The sequence below is a fragment of the Oryzias latipes genome, chromosome 18 (assembly GCF_053564925.1).
Source record: "Oryzias latipes strain Hd-rR chromosome 18, Olatipes_Hd-rR_3.1".
NCBI classification, from domain to species: domain Eukaryota; kingdom Metazoa; phylum Chordata; class Actinopteri; order Beloniformes; family Adrianichthyidae; genus Oryzias; species Oryzias latipes.
The window spans coordinates 3647501-3666070 of record NC_136254.1 but is presented as its reverse complement, the minus strand read 5'-3'; the positions used below and the strand labels follow the sequence as shown (position 1 = coordinate 3666070).

At 41.8% G+C, this 18570-nt stretch overlaps 1 protein-coding gene across 12 annotated transcripts in view; it reads right to left on the bottom strand.

Annotated features, from left to right (window-relative positions):
• nrxn2b (neurexin 2b) overlaps window positions 1–18570 on the bottom strand; it is an 806770-nt gene that overhangs the window by 440718 nt on the left and 347482 nt on the right. The gene's annotated exons all lie outside the window — the stretch shown is intronic.

Here is an 18570-nt window from a genome sequence, read left to right as displayed (position 1 = left end):
AGACGGGCTGGTCTGAGGATTTCAGGTTCTGCTGATCTACTGGGATTTTCACCCACAACCACCTCTAGGGTTTACAGAGAATGGTCCTTGACAGAGAAAATATGCAGAGAGCGGCGATTCTGAGAGCAGAAATGTCCTGTTGAACGGGCAGACTGGTTCCAGCTGATAGAAAGACAACAGGAACTCAAAGAACCACTGGTTCCAACCGAGGTCTGCAGAAGAGCATCTCTGAACGCACAACACGTCCAACCTGGAAGCAGATGGACTATAGCAGCAAAAGACCACACCGGGTACCACTGCTGTCAGCTAAGAACAGGAAACTGAGGCTACAATTCACACAGACTCACCAAAACTGGACCATAGAAGATGGAAAAACGTTGTCTGGTCTGATGAGTCTGCATTTCTGCTGCCACATTCAGATGGTAAGGTCAGAATTTGGCCTCAACTACATGAAAGCATGGACCCATCCTGCCTTGTATCAAGGGTTCAGGCTGGTGGTGGTGGTGTCATGATGTGAGGGATACTTTCTTGGCACACTTTGGGCCCCTTAGTACCCCTTAGAACCAGTTTATGTTCCACAGCCTACCTGAGTGTTGTTGCTGACCATGTCCATCCCTTTCTGACGACAGTGGACCATCTTCTGATGGCTAATTCAATGATAGGCGCCATGTCATAAAGCTGGAATCTTCATTGAAAGCAGACTGTCAGGTTTCAAATCCTAACTGGAACAGAAATGTTTCAACAGGGAGTGGTTGTCAATTTGAAACTTGGTTTGCAACCCTTAGACGACATGTCTGACTGGTTTTAACAAAGACCAGCAGTACAGCTGAACTTTAAAATGAAAATAGAATTTTCCTGTTTTTGGTGTGCTGTCTGCTTATGTTGAAACTCTGTTTCGTACAGAACTGGCTTTCTCAGTAAGAAAATGTTAAAAGAAGTTTAACAATATCTATAAGCAGACTAAAGCTCTTTCCATGTCGCTTTTATCTCAGGCCTACACTGAATGAAATGATACAGAGCGCTGAGTCAATGTGTTCTATGGCCAAGCTGTTAGGTTCCAAACAACAGCTGTCAAGGACAGAAAGATTCTATTGTTTTTTGTTTTTTGATTCAATTAAAACCCAGACTTCACTCACTGAGACAAAGACAAAAGACAACGTAAACACTTCTTCCAACTACTTGAGAATCTAATCTTGAATCAAAGACCTTGAAACTTGAGATAGGTAGATGTTCAAAGCTTCAATGTATATCCACGGGTTAGATCTGATGTCACAAAATACATGATGAGACACTTAAAGAACTAAGCAAAGCAGCATTTAAAAGTTAAATGAATCACCATGAATGACGTCATTTTCTGCTGCATTAGACCGTATTATTAGTTGTCTGACTGTGAAACTCACCACACACATTCTCTGTAGCTCAGCACATTCTAACACAGGCTTTCAGCTGCAGTTATAGAAAAGACGGCAGGAAATACAGTAGATCAGTGGTAACCTATGGAACTGATGTAACCCTTGTGCTATCTCAGATGACCCCACCCTCACATTGACGTGTTCTCCCTATCATGACAAAGGTGGATAAAGGTGGAAAGATTTCATGTAATCCATGGACACCAGTGAAGATCACAAACCATTGAAGAAAAAAGGTTCAGAGCACTGTCTAGTGGGTCTAGATGACCCAACTCCCAATGTCAAAGTGCCTAGGATAGCACAAGGGTTAAGGGGAGAAATTTTACGCTACATGTTTTGTCCCGTGTAGATTCTCAGAAAATTGTGTTTATATGATAAAGTCAGTCGGTCTGTCAGAGAGGGGAAGCTCATTTTCGGCCTACATCATAAAATTGTCAATTTATTTAAAAGTAAATTCTGCCCTTCATTTATTGCATGCTTGCTTGCATACTTAATGTTGCACATGCATTCACATGTTCATTGCTCTTTTCATGTCTTTTATATGCCCTCTCAAAGTTAGACAGATCTCCAAACCCCACCTTTGACAAAACAACACATCCGTGAGATGGTTTCATCAAGAGGCATGGCCAGCAGTACATTTTATTTGTCACAGCACTTCCAGTCAGCCAGCTAACTTTGTCATACCAGGAGAGCTGAAAATACCTGTTATTATTTCCTATCTTTTGCACTAAATCAATCTTAGGTGTGGATCTGCCCTTCTGTTTAATTCTAAGTTTTTCCTCAAGGAACACTTTCAAATGGCTTCGCCAAAATCAGGTCGACAATAATGGCACCGTCTGCCATCATGCGCAGTTTCACCCACGACGCTAGCCTAGCCTACTAACGTTATATGAATGAAGGAATGAACGATCTAAAAAAAAAATTTAAACTCTGTAAAACTGAAACAAGGAATGTGGTGTATAATTGTGAGAAATGTATGATGAAAATCAAGCAGTTTCGCCAAGCAAATATCAAAGAAATAGGTTGCAGCAGTTTTTATTTCGACTGAACTTGAGAAATTTGAGCACGAATAGCTTCAGTAATAGTACATATTTGACCATTAATTTTGTGACATTATAAGGGAAGCCGAGCTTCCCTTGCAGCCTTAAAGAAATCGCCACTGAACAAAGTTAAAAAAATAAAAATGGCAGCAGGGAATTTAAATAGAGAACTATCAGACAACAGTGAAGCTTTTACAAGGAAATGAAAGGCCTCATCTTACAGTGAAACTCCGTGTTAATCCACCTTGGTGTTTGCCTCAAACCAAACATGCTTGGAGTTCCTGCTGTGATGCTCTGTAATTGACCCACGTGGGAAAACAAAGGCTGCTGTGTTGAAGTTTCTGGTGGAAGATAATGCACCTCGCCATGTAAACAGCCACGGGCCAAGACAAACAACTTTGTCTCGCATTTGTCTCAAATGGCCTTTTTAGTTTAGAAATGTTCCTTTGTTTGGTAGCGAGGCAGCAGGTAAGAGAAGAAAGGAATGACAGATCATCAGAAATAGAATGGAGACTGCCTCCAGACATTGAAGAGTAAACTGATTTTGTGTCCATTGTTGCATTTTTAGACGGCAGTGATTGAACAAATGTGTATCAAACATTAGATTCATTTAGGATTTGTGGCGTCCTCACACTCAAGACTTAAAAACATTGTTCTGGTGACATGGAAGACAAGTAAGGCAGCATTTCAGATGAGATTTTCTGTCCTTGAGTTAGGAAAAATTCATGTCTTTGTTACGAGCTACAGTTTTTAAACAGTTTTCTGCTCTAATTTCCCCAGACAGGGTTTATTTTCTGGCTTCACTGGGTGAAGTTGAAGCTGAACATGTGAAAAGAAAGTGAAAAAATATAATAACTACACAAACATATGAACAGAAAACCAGCAGGATCCCAGCCAGAGTCAGACACGATGTAAAATAAGGTTTTGCTGAGCGGCTAGCTTCTTTTTCCCTCAAAGATAATTGTAGTTATCACTGAAATGTGGCCACCAGTGAATAAGATAAATAAATGTTTAATGGCAGAGTGGTGAATATGATCAATTGATGGTGCGGCAAAGCCAAGATTCCCAGAATGAATCAATTCATACTTGCTGCAGAGGAAACCACATGAATTTAGTTATATTTTATATCCTGTTGTTCCAAGAACTCTAACAGGAAACCTCCAAGTTTATCAATTGCCAAACAAGAAATGGGAGGTCAGCTGGTGTTAAATCCCTTGGTGAAGAGAAGGAAGTTTTCTTACTGTCACTAAAGGACAGGTTTTGACCAGTTGCACCAAAAATTCTGCACATCTCAGGTAGTCCAAGCCAGTGGTCCTCTAATTGTGATTATGCGGAATTTTGCCAAAATCCCCCCAAGAAATTGTGTTTTTTTTTGTAAGACATAGTTTCTGCAGAGTCGCAGGAGTTTAGTAGAAATTCCCCTCTGAGATGTGGGCGGGAGTGTTGGCACAAAGTATGCCAACCTCCACTTCCTGTCACCCATCTCCTGCTCGCTTTCAGCCTCTCACACCCCCAAAGTAACACTACTGGTGCAACAAAACTGGCGTGCCATATTGGAGCCATCCAGTTACCGGTCATGACGGTATTTTTTCAGACTTCGTTTTTATGCATAGTTTGGTCTGGGATGCGACTTATACTCAGGTACAACTTATATGCGTTTAAAAAAACACAAATAGACCTTTTTGCACTGAGACATTATTAAGCCGGGCTTGGGACCGGCACAGAAGCAGAAAAGGGAATAGGGAGCAGCCCGGATTTTAACCCTGGTTTCACGGATGGAAGGCGCCGCAAACCAGCAAGAGCTAAACCGGCTCCCAAACTAAAAGACTGAACAATCTCATGAATTTAGACAAGGAGGGGTGATTACTGATGTTATTGTAGAGCTCTTTAAAAAAAACTAACCTGGTATGACATTGTACATCAGGTCAATGCTTCCATGTAGCGATCAGGCTAAAAATTTGACGGTAGCGTCACCCACAAGTGGCGGGAGCGTCAAGTTTATGAACACATTTTTGGACATACAGTCCGCGGAGCGTGGAATATGAAAAAACAGAGGCGTCCAATTCAACTTTGATGCGTGAAAGGTGTTCGGTGTCAACGCAGCATTCCAGAACAACAGTTGTCCAGAAAACTTGAAGTATGACTTGTACTTCAGTGTGACTTCTCTTTGATTTTTCTTTTCTTTATTATACATTCTGGGGTGCTGCAACTTTTACTCTGAATTGACAAAAATACTCCAGAAAGTACGATACATTGATCTTTTTGTCTGCAAGTGGATGCAGGGGGAGAGCGGCCTGTCAATCGCAATTTCTACGTCACAACTATGATCTTTTTCAAACTGCATTTTTTTCATCTGCTCTTGATTCACAATAATTTGAATTAAAAATACTCTCAAATGTGATTTCTTGGTATATGTCCGCCATCATCAGGAAAGATGCCACGAGAACATGTAACAAACGTCAAAATTCTGCATTTCTCAGGAAATCTGAGCAAACACACACACGGCGGACAGACTTTTTATGCATTTGCACTAAATCAGGCTGTCCTCCGTGACACCTCTGCCCTGTCAGAGTTGGGCTTCAATTTCACAATGGCTCTTTCAGGTACATTTTGTTCTGTGTTTACTCCAATTTTCCATCACATGGTCTGCTTTGGCTCTCTGAAATGCTGAATGCAAGTAATGGAAACTGGCAGACAGGCTTCAGGTGTAAATATAAATGTCACTGCAATTACAGCGCGGAGAAGTCTGCAAATAAACAGCATGAGGGTGTGCACTCCTGTATAGCCATGAGAGGATGCGTGCAGTAAAATATCTGAGCAGTGTGATGGCTGCTGCAGTGCAGCGGCTGGGAGACCTTTCCCCGTCTGAATCCATCATTCTCTGCTCTTTGCCTTCACTTTGTCACTTCAGTAGAAAACAAATCAAAATCTCAACCACAATTCGGGTCTTTAACTAAATTTCATTTTACCCTAACTAGTTTCTTGTTGTTCTTTCAGACTCCACTGGAGTCACAGAACAGTCCTGTGTGGGACTGACCCGATCAGGCTTCAGTTTCTGGGTTTATATTTAGCTTTGACTGACATGAATTCACTGAGGAATCATCATTTCTCTATGCAGATGGTTTACAGCGACCATCGTCAGACTTTCCAGTACAACACGCAGAAAGAAAATTAACTTTATGGTTAATGTTCATTTCTCGCTCGTGTCTCTGAGACTATGTTCAATCCAGCTTGTGAGCAAACAGCAGCTGAACATGAATATGCATGTTTTATGGAGTGTAGCTGCAGCTGTTCGCTGTTGTCTGGATTTTGTATAATCTTGTGAAAACACTTCACATGGAAAGTTGTAACAGCTTGGCAGTACAGAATCACATTTGCAAAAAGAAAAAAGCAAGAAACATCTCAGAGAAAAGAAACAAATGGAAGAAAACAATTTAAAAACAGGAGGCAGCAAACGGCCAAATTGGTTGTTTTTGCCTTTAAAACGGAAATTGTTGTCATTTTAGTGACATTTAGCAAAGAAAACTGAATAAAATAAAACCAGTAGAATTTGCCTGAAGACAATACTTAATTATAAATGTTTGGTTTTTTTTTTTTAGACACAAAGAATGGTTATCATTTTCAATCAAACATCTTTTTTATTGCCCCCCTGCTGTTAAAAAAAATTGTGGCCGTCGAACAAGCAGAGCTTAGAGGTGGAGCAGCAGCTGGGAAGGAGAGTCTAACTGAAGGTAGATCTTGAAATGTTTACATTCCAGATATCTAACAAATGGCTTTCTCCTAAATAAGGGTTTGTATGAGTTGCTGTTACCGCAAATAAAACCAACACATCAGCTCAGGGGTGCTCAGTACGGTGATTGGGATTGACCAGTCACAAAAATGTGTTTAGTCTGACACTGTAGTTTTTGAGGTATTAGTACATAAACATAGTATTTTTAACTGAAGATATAGCAGAAGTTGTGAAATTTTAAGTTAAGTAAAGTGGTTTTTGTGCATAACTCCAGGCCATGACTAGTATTTCCTTGTTCTACACATCGTGGACTGTCATCTCACAAAGATTTGTGTTGTGTTGGTTTTTGAATTATTAGTACAAAAATATACCATTTTTGACAACAACAAAAAAGTGTGGGCCCCCTGAGATTTTTTTTAATTATCTTTATGTCGTCTTTAGCAAAAAAATAAAATAAAAATTGGAGTTATTCTGGAGGACAGCAAAGGCGGCGGTAGAAATTCATCTCTGGGTTCTGGGCGGGACCATTGGCGCAGAGCAACCCCCCCCCCCCCCCCCTTTGCTGAAAGCTCTTGGTTTATGTGCTTTCCCATGAGCTTAAAGCCCCTCACACCTCCAACCCAACATGATTAGCAGTGCAGCAAAAATGGCGAGCGATATAGGCGCTATATCCAGTTTAGATCCAGATTCCAGCTCAGACGAGGAAAACAAAAATGTACATGGATCCATTTGTCTGCAGGGAGCTTACCCCCCCCAGCAAATTTTCTACGTTACAAATACAATCTTTTTCAAACGACATTTTTTTTTCTGGTCCCGTTTCACAATAATTTGATTAAAGAATTAATTAGAAATGCAGTTTTAAGCTTAATTTACTTTATAAATGTCCTCCAATGTTTTTATGAAATGCTACACATCAGAATACGAAACATCTTTTCAATTGAACATTTTCACATGAATTTTCAGAACAAAAATGAATAATTTGTGCTGATTCTTTTAGGTTCATTTTAAAAAATAATATTTATTTTTGACTACAAGCAAAGATTTTAAAGTTTGTGCTGGAAGTTGCAGGCGTGAGCATCTACTGATGCTTATCTCTTAGTTTGAGATCTTTCTTCTTCAGACACATTTTCTCCCTTGGCTTGTCCTTTGCTCTCCTCCAATCACACTCTGCCATCTGTCTTTCTCAAACACTTTATCACCTCTTTCCACCTGTTTGAATGTGCTAACAGCAGAGAGGTTTGTTATCTGATTATAGGTCTGTGAGGCAGCGGGATGAATAAACATTGAAGTGCTAAAGCAGGTAGCGGCAAATGATGCTGATGAGCGTCTGAGTGCCGGGAAACAGCCAGATATGCTAATGCCCTGAAAATATTATGCAAATGAGCTCCTTCTCCAAAATAAACAGAAACTATCAATACTGGAATCAAACACAGGCTGCAGTCTCCACGTTTGAGGTGTCAGGCTGAGATGAGGAAGGAAGGAAGGAAGGAAGGAAGGGAAATACGTTTATTCCTAAACGCACAATCTCCCACACACTGATGATGACTGTACTCCCACTTGCTCGCGGCATGGTTGGAGCACATTAGGAATACTTAAAATGTCATTGGCGCTAAACTGAGAAGGGATTACAGGGGGGTTAGTGAGCCATTATGTTCATCAAGCAAATCCACAACCAATTCTTGTCTAAAACAGCGATTCCATGTCGTCGTGAGTGAGTGAGTGTGCTGTATAGAGACTTCACAAACCAGCACTTTTCTGTAGAGTATCACCTTCAGTTAGTTTGCATGCCAAAGAGAACTCTGATCTTTCTGAGACTTGTGTGATTAGGAGCTCACACAGACGATGTCACCGCTGGAGAGCCACAGATTCTGGCCTGATTAATAAACTGACCAAATGTCTGAAACATCTGATGAGAAAAGGCAGCCTTTCGGGGCTGATATCAGTGTCAAGCTGGAGGATTTACCAGAGCGTAAGGGGTTAATGTAGGACTGCAGCCAGGGATGATTCACTACCCTACGGCACAGCAGACTCTGTTGCTAAGTGACAAATTGCTAGCAAGAATGGAAGCGAGAGATAAATTGAAAATGAGAGGGTGGGGGGGGAGGATGGGACGGTGTGCAGGAGAGGAATTGATTGGCTCTCTCTTAAGATTTCTAGCTGCTTTTTGGGGGTGAGTGAGAGGGGGAAGAGGGAAAGGATGGATGAACGGAGGGGTGGGGTACTGCAGCTGATCATGCCTAACAGAAATGAGTGGAGAACACTCTGAACAAGTCAGAGACAGATAGAGAAAGAACATGAAAGAGGAGGGCGCGTCTAGTATGGATAGAAGTGGGAGGCGTGTCTTTCAAACGCAGCTCCTCACATGAAAGAGTGATCATCTCCCCAACAGGCTTAGCGTGCAGCCACTCTTTGATCTGCGTGTGCACACAGCCACAGTCACAACACACAAGCAGGTGAATGATAAATAAAAGCAATAAAGTACCATCGTATTTTTCAAAAATCCTATTTTTCGAAGTCATAAAGTCAAATTTTAGTAACGATTTCAGTTTTTCTACTTGTTTGTCTTAAAGTCCCACCCTTTTCATCTATTTTCCAAGCATCCCCAGTGGTCTTTTAATTATGATGATGCAGTTTTTAGCCAAAACTTTAAAAAAAGGATTTCCTTTTTTCGGACATAGTTTCTGCAGAGCGGCAGGAGTTCATTGGAAATTCAGCTCTGTGCCCGCCCCCTTCCCATCATCCAACTGTTTGTGTGCTTTCCCGCTAGTTTACAGCCATTCACACCCCCTAGTTAACTATAGCGGTGCAACAAAAATGGCGAACAATATGGGAGCTATCCAGCCGTTCAGTTTTGAGCCAGAAACCACCTCAGATGAGGAAAATGTAGACGTAGATGGATCTATTAGTCTATCAGTGGATGCATCCGAATGGAGCTTGTGGCCTGCTGATTGTAGTTTGTACGTAACAACCCCAACCTTAATCAAACGTAAGGTTCTCCTCTAATCCTGACTCACAATGAACTGAACTGAAAAACTTTCTTTAGGTGTAGAATTATCACTCAAACACCAGCCATCCAACACATTGCACCTGTTCCACAGCAGCTCCATTGGTTACCGATCACACACCGAATCACATATAAAATACGTCTCCTGACTTTTAAATCCATCCACAACCTTGCCCCCTCATACCTGTCGGATGGTGTTCGTGTCGCCACAACCAGCCGTCCCCTCAGATCCTCTGCTCGCCTCGTCACTATGGAGAGCAGAGCATTCAGCTACTCTGCCCCCCGGCTCTGGAATTCACTCCCTCCTGACCTCTGAAACATCGACTCTCTCTCACGATTCACCAAGAAACTAAAAACCCACCTTTTCCAACTTACCCATTTCCCCCCATAACTTGACATTCTTGGCCTGTTTTACTGTACATTTTATTGCTTGTTGATTGCTTTTAACTTTCACTGTTATGCACGGCGGCCTTGGGTTCCTAGAAAGGCCCCTAACAAATACAATGTGTTATTATTATTGTTATTATGATATATGTCCTCCATCGTCAGAAAAATGCCACAGGAACAAGTTGAAAACTCCCAAAACACAATTCTTTATCAGAGTGGCTCCTTAATAAACACATCGATGACAGCTACAGAAGGTCTGAGAGGACTGTTCAACACCTGCGACAAGAAGAGCTCTCAGCTCTTTCACTGGCAGCAGCTCCCACATGGAAGCGTCTGTCAGCACTGTTCCCAAACCGTGGCACATATCAAAGACAATAAAGTCTGTGGAAACCCTGAGGAGGCTTTTCAGTCTTTGCCCCACATTTCACTCATGAAGTAAGCTCTGTTTTAAGCATGAAACTGGCTTTGTCTCCCGCTAGGAACCATCAAACTCTCCCAGGGACCCAAGTTAAAAATGAATCAAGCAGATTACCATTCAATAAAATGTTTATCAGTGTTTACTGTCTTCATCAGCACGACAAAAAAAAAAAAGCAAAATGATTCTCCTTGATGAAAATCAAAGAGATCAAAGCGCCCAGTGAGCTGTGCCACTCTTTCATTTTAAAGTAATTCTCTCCCTCTGAAGCAGAAAGAGTCTATTTTTAATCAAGTTCTCCATCCCTCAGCTCCCTCTCTATACTCACTAACAAATTCATGAGAGATGAAAGGTTATGCTCAGTCATAATGTGAGAAGACGTTACCGAATGTGAATTCAAAGCTCATGAGCTCCAGTCTCTTTAACATCTCTATAAGTGTGAGCAAACCTGCGACATGGGAAGCGTGCACGTATAAATGAAATATTAGGGCATTACTGGAGCCTTAGTAGTCACGGAGCAGCCAACCTGCTGATTTGCAATCAGTGGGAACAATCTTCAAAGCAGCTCTAGTGGCAGAGCTCAGCCTGTTGTAGACGTCTCATCCTCAAATCTTTTACATGGACTCCACTGCTCTCTATAATGATATGTGTCGTGCTTCCCTCCGTCATTTATAATGTCATTTGGGTCCAGTAATTGCATAAGTCACACCTGAGCGAGCGACGGTGGTGCTGATTGCGGGAGCGTAAAAGGTAGAGGAACAATAACAGCGGTGAAGAAAGCTATCAAAGCTAAATTGAGTTGAAAAGTCTCTCTCCGTGTAAACAGTGGACAAGCTGCTGACCCAGATTTGTAACACAATTGTTGTCGAAAGGTTTTGTTTGTAAAAATCGCTTTTGGGAATTCCCAGAGTTTACCTCTACCCTGTGTGGAACAGCACAGACGTGTCTTCCTGTTCTCTCATCCTCCTACTGCTCAGAAAGTCTTTGAGTCACAGAAGCAAAAGAGCCCAGATTCCCTCTATCACCTAAACACATCTACTCTGCCTCAGTGTTGCGTTTGCTTTGAGTAATAGTGCTTTGTGGGACCAAGAACCAGCTTTGTTTACGAAATAAACAATGCAGCGTCTAACAGAAAGAAGTGTGGCACATAACTGATGGTTGTGCTACCACGATACATGTCTGAAAACCTGTTTTGTTTCCTAGGACATTGTTTCTGCAGAGCAGCGGGAGTTCATTAGAGAGAAAGATTGCATAGTACGCCGCCCCCCTTCCCATCAGCCATCTATGTACATCCTCTCCTTCCAGCTCACAACTCTACACTCGTCCAACCTAACAAACAAAAGTGGTGAGCAATATCCGAGCTATCCAGCCGTACACTTCTGATCTCAGACGAGAAAAAAAAAGTAGCAGGTTTCTAAAGTAACAATACTTGTCAGAAATAAAACTTAAAACCTTTGAATAAACCCACACTTGCAAGAAATGAACTGGAATATGAACTGCAGATTTTATGTACAAAATGTTTTTTTTTCTTGTTGTCTCCCTTGTACACACAAAGTTCTCAGTCTCCTTATCTTCTTATTGTGTGTTTTTTTTGTCATTGTTTCTCTACTGTACTATGTTGGTTTGAGCCTCTGGTACCTTCAGGTGACCAGAAGCCCCACAGGTCCAGATAAGTAAGACTTTTTGGTGATGGTAGTGGGATGGTGTAGCTTTCCATATAGAAATGAGTTTCTGTCTGCACTGATAATTAAATCCCCACATTGTCGAAGTGTCCTTGGGCAAGACACTGAACCCCACCTTGCCTCTGGTGGGAGGTTGGCGCCAGTGTTTGGCAGCGGAGCCGCCACCAGCGCGTGAATGTGTGTGTGAATGTGTGTGTGCATGGGTGAATAGGACTGTGACTGTAAAGCGCTTTGGGCCTTCGAAAGAAGGTAGAAAGCGCTATATAAGTATACGCCATTTACCATTACATTCTGTTATCAATCCATTACCCCCCCCCCCCACCCAAAAAATAGAAGGAAAAAAAACACTTCCCCAAATAGAAAGAGTTTATTAAGATTATCATAAGAATTTTGAAAGAAAAAGGACAAAACGCTAAATTAATACTTAAATAAGAGATCATTCAGCCTAATCAATTGTGCACTACAGATATTACAGTAGCCATTGGATAAAAAGTAGAGCTATTCAATGTTCCAGAACCTTTGGTGATCAAACTCACTTTATCCTTTTCATGTAAAATACTTACAAAAATACCAATGTCAGGGGCTGAAATGCCGTATCTCAGTGGGATCGTAGAGCCTGAACCACACTGAGGGTCGGCTGAAGGGATGCCACGAGACGGAGCTGAACACAGTGGAACAGTCTGGTTTTAAACTGCATCAAAGAACCGTTTTGGCATTAACCATCCCATGGAGCTGATCCACGTTTGATTCCTGGATCTCTTCCATGTGTCAGCTTAGTTTAATCGTGTCATGCTGACATTTTTCTGCCAATCACAGTAGCTTAAGGCGTTCACTGTCCCCTTCTTCTCCTGACAACCATCTATCTCGGGTGACACCCATTTTATTTTAAAAGTTCATAAAAGCAACAGAAAAGACGAGTGTTCTTCCTGGTGTACACGAATACCTCAGTGAGTCATGGGATGAGGTAAAACTAATTAATCATACAAACAATGATCAATGCTGGAAGCAAAGATTTCCTTCCATCTGTGACTCAGACTCATCCAAGTCTCTTAGAACAATCAGTAAGAAAATGTTCATCAACACACTAATGAAGACTCAACTGAGCAACGACAAACTCAGGACATACGTGAATCATTGAGACATCAAAGTTCTCTGAAGTGAGATTAATGACAAGCAGCTTTTTAAGAGACGAAGTGTTTGTCCATGTCTCAAAGAGGCTTTAAAGTCCTGCTCTGATCTTCTTTTGATCTATTTTCAAAGTCTTTCTATGCTGGTCTTTCATTTATGATTGTCAGTTTTTATTAATTTTTTTGCCAAAATCCCCCAAAACTTTTGTTGTTTTCTAGCACTTAGTTTCCCCAGAGCGGCAGGAGTTCATTAGAAATTCCCTTTAGAGTTGTGGGCGGGGCCAATCGCGGAGAGCAACTCCGCCCCCCTTTCCCTCCCCCTTGCAGAGTGGAGCAGGGAGCTTGTAGCCCGCATTGTATTTTTCGTAGGAGAATTTTTTGCTCCTAAATCACAATGAATGAAGACATACTTATAATTTTGAGCTTAAACATATTCATATATGTCCTGCATCATCAGAAAAATGCAACAAGAACGTATTAAAAACCCAATTTTCATAGCACTGGGTCTTTATTGACTTTTGCTGGAGATGTACGATAAGATTTTGCATTTAGTCTTCTGGTCTTTAAGGTGAATATGTCTGTGGAAGACACTACATTTGTTAATACTCTATTGGATTATTGATCAATCGGAAAAGCTGCAGCATTGCCACAAAAGGTCTCCAGAACATACAAAAAAGGGAAACAAAGTTCTTATATAGATAGAGTTCACATTGGTTTGAAAAACGATTGATGTAACACAAATAGAAACGGTTGTTTAAAATTCTGTCTTGAATTATGTGAGTCCTGAATGAAGTGGGCGGAGTCACCAGAGAGAGAAAAACCAAATGGAGAAAAGTTTGGGGTGTCGGCAGCTGTCAGAGCAAAAAATACGAAAAAAAGGCTAGGGAAGGCTACGAAGGACCCCAGGGAGAAATCAAAAAAGATAACCTAGTCAAGAAAAGAGATACATTTTGTTGAGATCCTTCGCTTTCTTTTTTGAATAACAGTCCCATGTGGATTTATATTTTCCTAACATTTCTGATTGAACACTGAAAGGGAGACAAAAGAGCGTAAATTTGGAGGATATGTGTTTATATGTTTGACTTGAGTTTGTGTTGAACAAAGGTAAATCAGTTAAGCCCTAATTTCATTTAAAAGTGTATTTCATACAACTCGTTACAAAGCAAAAAATATTCACCTTTCGGCACATCCCTTCGGGTGGTTTGGCAGAGAATTTTATGCCGGATGCCCTTCCTGGGACCGGGGGACCTTGGGCAGTAGCACAGAACCCCAGTTTCCCATGCACCAGTCCTACATGCAGCAAGCGGAGCCTTCCTGCCGCTAAGTGAATACTTTCCACAAAAGAGAGACTTTCATTGTTTACATACTTTCTACCTCCCGTACAAAACATTTTGGTTAAAAGGCAGAAATAAAAAAATCGTTAAAATCAAGTGATTAACAATAAGGAAATTCTTCATCTGGGGTTGATTATTTGCCGTGTCAAATGCCTGAAGGAAGTCTGATTTATGTGCGACTACAACTGGTTTGCTGTTATTGTTGCTCTGCCTCCCTCAGGGAACCTTTATCGCTCTTGAGAGTGAAAATATGTTCAGTGGAATGGCCTTCGCGGGCTATCAGTTATGGAAAATGGCATGTATGCATTGTGTCTGTAGGCTGCTTGGAAAAATCAATACGGAATTTGAAAAGAAAAGAAAATCATTACAGTGGGGTTGCAGTTTTTATTTAAACCCAACCCCGCCCGCCTGCATGCAGACAGGACCCAACATTGCACGGTTTATAATTGACCCATTTTTACAAGTCTTTTTTTTTTTCTTTTTGGGTGCATCTGATACGTCATTTCTGACCCACCTGACCGGAGGATTAGTTTTCTTTGCCTTTGGTTTTATTTTTACTCTTCCTCTGCAGTGTGTTGACACGGCAGAGAAAAAGCCTCACAGCCCTGAAGTCTACAAGATGTCCATGATGGTAAATCATGTCAGGGAGTGCAGAGGGAGAGGGGAGGCACACGAGGGAGGCCTTGCTGTTTATGCAAACTGATGTGCAGGGAGGAGGCTGCGTTTGTGTGTATTGTGGCTGCACAGATAAGAGGTCAAGTCAAGTGTGCTTCCCTGCCAGTCAAACATGTACCACAGAGTATGGACCAAACCAATTAAACTGTTTTATGTATGCATGCTCGCAGAACAACCACACACCACCAGGAGGAGCTCTGAACCCGTTTTCGTTTGTCAGGCAGGCCCCACCTCCCCTTCCTCCCTTCTTTCTTGGCAGAGAGTCCCTATCACCTCACCTAATTCTGTCTGCTTCATTTTATCCCACACAAAGCTGACAAATTCATATATATTGTGGAGGAAGTGAATACACGTTTAAAGGGAGAGAAGAGCGGAGCTTGTTTTGGAGCTTCCTAATGCAGCTGCAGATATGCAGGATGATACAAGAGCCAATCGCGACAAAGAGAGGAGAATAAACGAAACACCGGACAACACTGAGGTTGTGCGATAACCTCACTTGATATCCAGCACTTCTCACAGCCTGCCAGCAAGATGTTAATATGCACGAAACACCAAGGAGCATTTTCTGTGGATTTAAACGTAAGCCAATGTAAAAGTGGCCCAAACCACACATCTGTCTACTTCAACTTCCCTCTAAACGTGATGCATCACAGGGACAAAGCGCCAGAAGACGTCGCTGGCCTAGTTAGCCACATGGGTTTGGTTTCTTTTTAGGCTTTAGAATGATTGTTTCATGTCAGAGTACATTAATCTGCCAAGTTCAAATGAAGCACTTGTTTAGAGAAGAGGAATATTAGGAAAAGTAGATTTAAGCTTTAATGCCAAAAATATTGCTCAGTAACACCTAAATAACACGTGCATTTGAGCTACCGTGAATCTGTGACCGTTTATGTGAGCACCCAGAATCCGCTGACAGAGAAAACGGTTTTTCATTCGTAAACAAGCTCTTGTGGAAGGGTGTCTGCCCTGAGACTGAAAGGTCGTGAGTTCAAATCCAGGCCGAGCCGTACCAAAGACTCTAGAATGGGACCAAATGTCTCTCAGAATTAAAGTGTTGGATTGGGGGCTTAAACTACCAAATGGTTCCCGATTGAGACGGTATCTGCAGCTTCCTACGACCTACCACGTCAATTCCATGAATGGTTGAGGAGTTACGGTAGTTGTAAGGATGTATTTATGAAGATAAAGCTGCCTATGACATCAGGATGTTTCATAAAAAAGGTCTATAAAATCCACCCATACCATCCAGCTAAGCTTTAGAAAAGTATCTATGTTTGGAATTTATCAGGAAAAAAAGCATCTTCCCTGGACGCCAACAATAACAGAATCAGGCTGCTCACCTCCACCACAGAGAAATGGTAAATGGCGTATACTTATAAAGCGCTTTTCTACCTACAAGGCCCGAGGCGCTTTACAGTCACAGACCCCTTCACCCAGTCACACGCACATTCACTCACTGATGGCGACTCCGCTGCCGAACACTGGCGCCAACCTCCCACCAGAGGCAAGATGGGGTTCTGTGTCTTCCCCAAGGACACTTCGACACATGGGTGTGCAAGGCGGAAATCGAACCTAAGACTTATGATCGTGGGTCGACCGCCCTGCCGCTGCACCACGGCTGCCCACATGTTAAGAAAAGGGGAGCAACATCCATGGGTCAACGTGCACACTCATGCAGTCAGACTCGTGGTCGAAATACTGAAGCACCAAGTTAACCGTCCTGTACTGCAGCGCATGGGGCTGCATGTGATGGTCATCTGCTTAGTGACTTCCAATGGATACGTTGGTAAAGAGCCAACATGGCACCCCGGAGATGAGCGAACCACACTCATCTGGAAGAGCTAACCTTCATTTCCAACCCACGCTCAAAACGTTTTCTCGCTATTTTGAGTATTTTACTTTTTTGTATTTTGGAGTGATCCTCTGCAGGAGGCTGTAATATGGTAACCAACGTATTTCCTCCAGTGGGCTCCACTAGTACACTTCATTAAAGCTGCTGTGAGGTCTGCCCGTCAGCCATCTGTGTGGACACAGACCAGCACTACAAAAGTGAGGTAAATATGCATTTATCTGACAGGTTTCCATTCTATACGTCAAATCTGGCTCCAAAAACACAAGATGGTGACGTTTATATAAAAAACGTGACAGTTCAGATCGATACTCAACAAAAAACATGAATTGATGTTCATCTTTGCTCAGTTTATAACTTTTTCGAAACTGATCAAAGAAAAAATATGACCTATTATTCTTTCTTTTGACCTATTATTCTAAATTAGTTGTCTTTGCAAGCTTTTTCTTGGTTATTCTTTTGTTTTTATATCTTTTTTAAGTTAGATTCTGGTCCTTTTGGAAAAGTTTTTTCTACTCTTTAAGATTTCAATCCACACGTTTCTGACCTGCTGTTTACCAGCAGTGAACAAAGGACCAGAGGAGTCAGTGTTAATAATAGTTTGCTGCGTCTTCGGGGATAGTTCGCTGTAAATTAAGACAACTCACAACATTGGTGCTGTATGTTTCATAAATGAAAATGGTCAATTGGGGATTCAAGCTCTTCTGTGTTTTAATGGGGATAACATGCACAACACGATGTGCATTGTTAACTCTGGGTGTTCTTTATGGACCCAGATTCTCTAGTAAATTAATTTCCCCAACAGAGTGCATGGGACATTTATGCCCAAAGAGAGCAGGATCTCTGATAAGAGAGCGATTTTTGCTTTAGTGCGCATGTTTGTTCACATGTTCTCTAAAAATCATTACAGTGCAGTTGGCGGTAGGTGGATCAGCCAGTGTTGTAAATCTTTAAAATCTTGTCAGCTTCCCAAACTCATTAAGCAAGTCTCTCTCTGCTGATCACACACTGCTCTGCAGCATGTTTGACCCCGTCTGTGTGTGTGAGTGTTTGCAGGAGAAAGTCAGTTTCAAGAGTGTGTGCGTTACTACGTTATCATCCTGCTGTTCGTGTATCAGTGCATCACAGCAGAGAACAGCTTGGCCTTAGTCCCAACTGTCCTTACCGGTGCACAAGGGCTGTCTGCTGGCAATAAATCTGCAAATCTGCAAATGGATGCAGCCTGCAGGAAATATCAAAGTCGTAGAGCGCTCGGTGAGTCCGTAGAGCTAAACTGCTGCAGACATCAGGTCATAGTGAATACTTACAGTATACAACATGTAAGGGTGGGATGCTTGCATGTTGTACGAAAATCTGTCTTTTTTTTTTAAATCTCCAAATCCTGCACACTGTGTGAGGGGCCCTTTAAGGCTGTACACGTGATAAGTGGGCGCTCCTTGCATGGAGCCTGACTGTTAGAAATGAGGAAACAACACAGTCAGGGTGTAGTTTGTGTGGACATCCTACAGGCACTTACGTATCACGTGCACACCCTGTGCGTGCAGATCCTGTGCGCGGTCGGTAAAGAGCCAGTCATCATACTTTACCAATGCCATTCTTCATAACTAATGACGGCAGCATCACCGTGAGTGTAACTTCCAGTATCCTTACAAATACTTCACCATACACTTACCACATGCACACCGTGGTACGTTCTAATTTGTTGACATTTTAAACGATGTTTTAGCACCATTTTGTTTTTATTCAATGAAATGGAAAGTGCACAAAAGTGGGGCTGTTGTAAAATTATTCATAAATAAAGTTAGATTAGTTGCCATTTGAACAATTCACTTTGATGATTTTGTAAATAGTGGTTGGTGTATAGCAGATTCCTCCTCATACACCAGTCTTTAATCAACATAAATAATCACTTAGCACT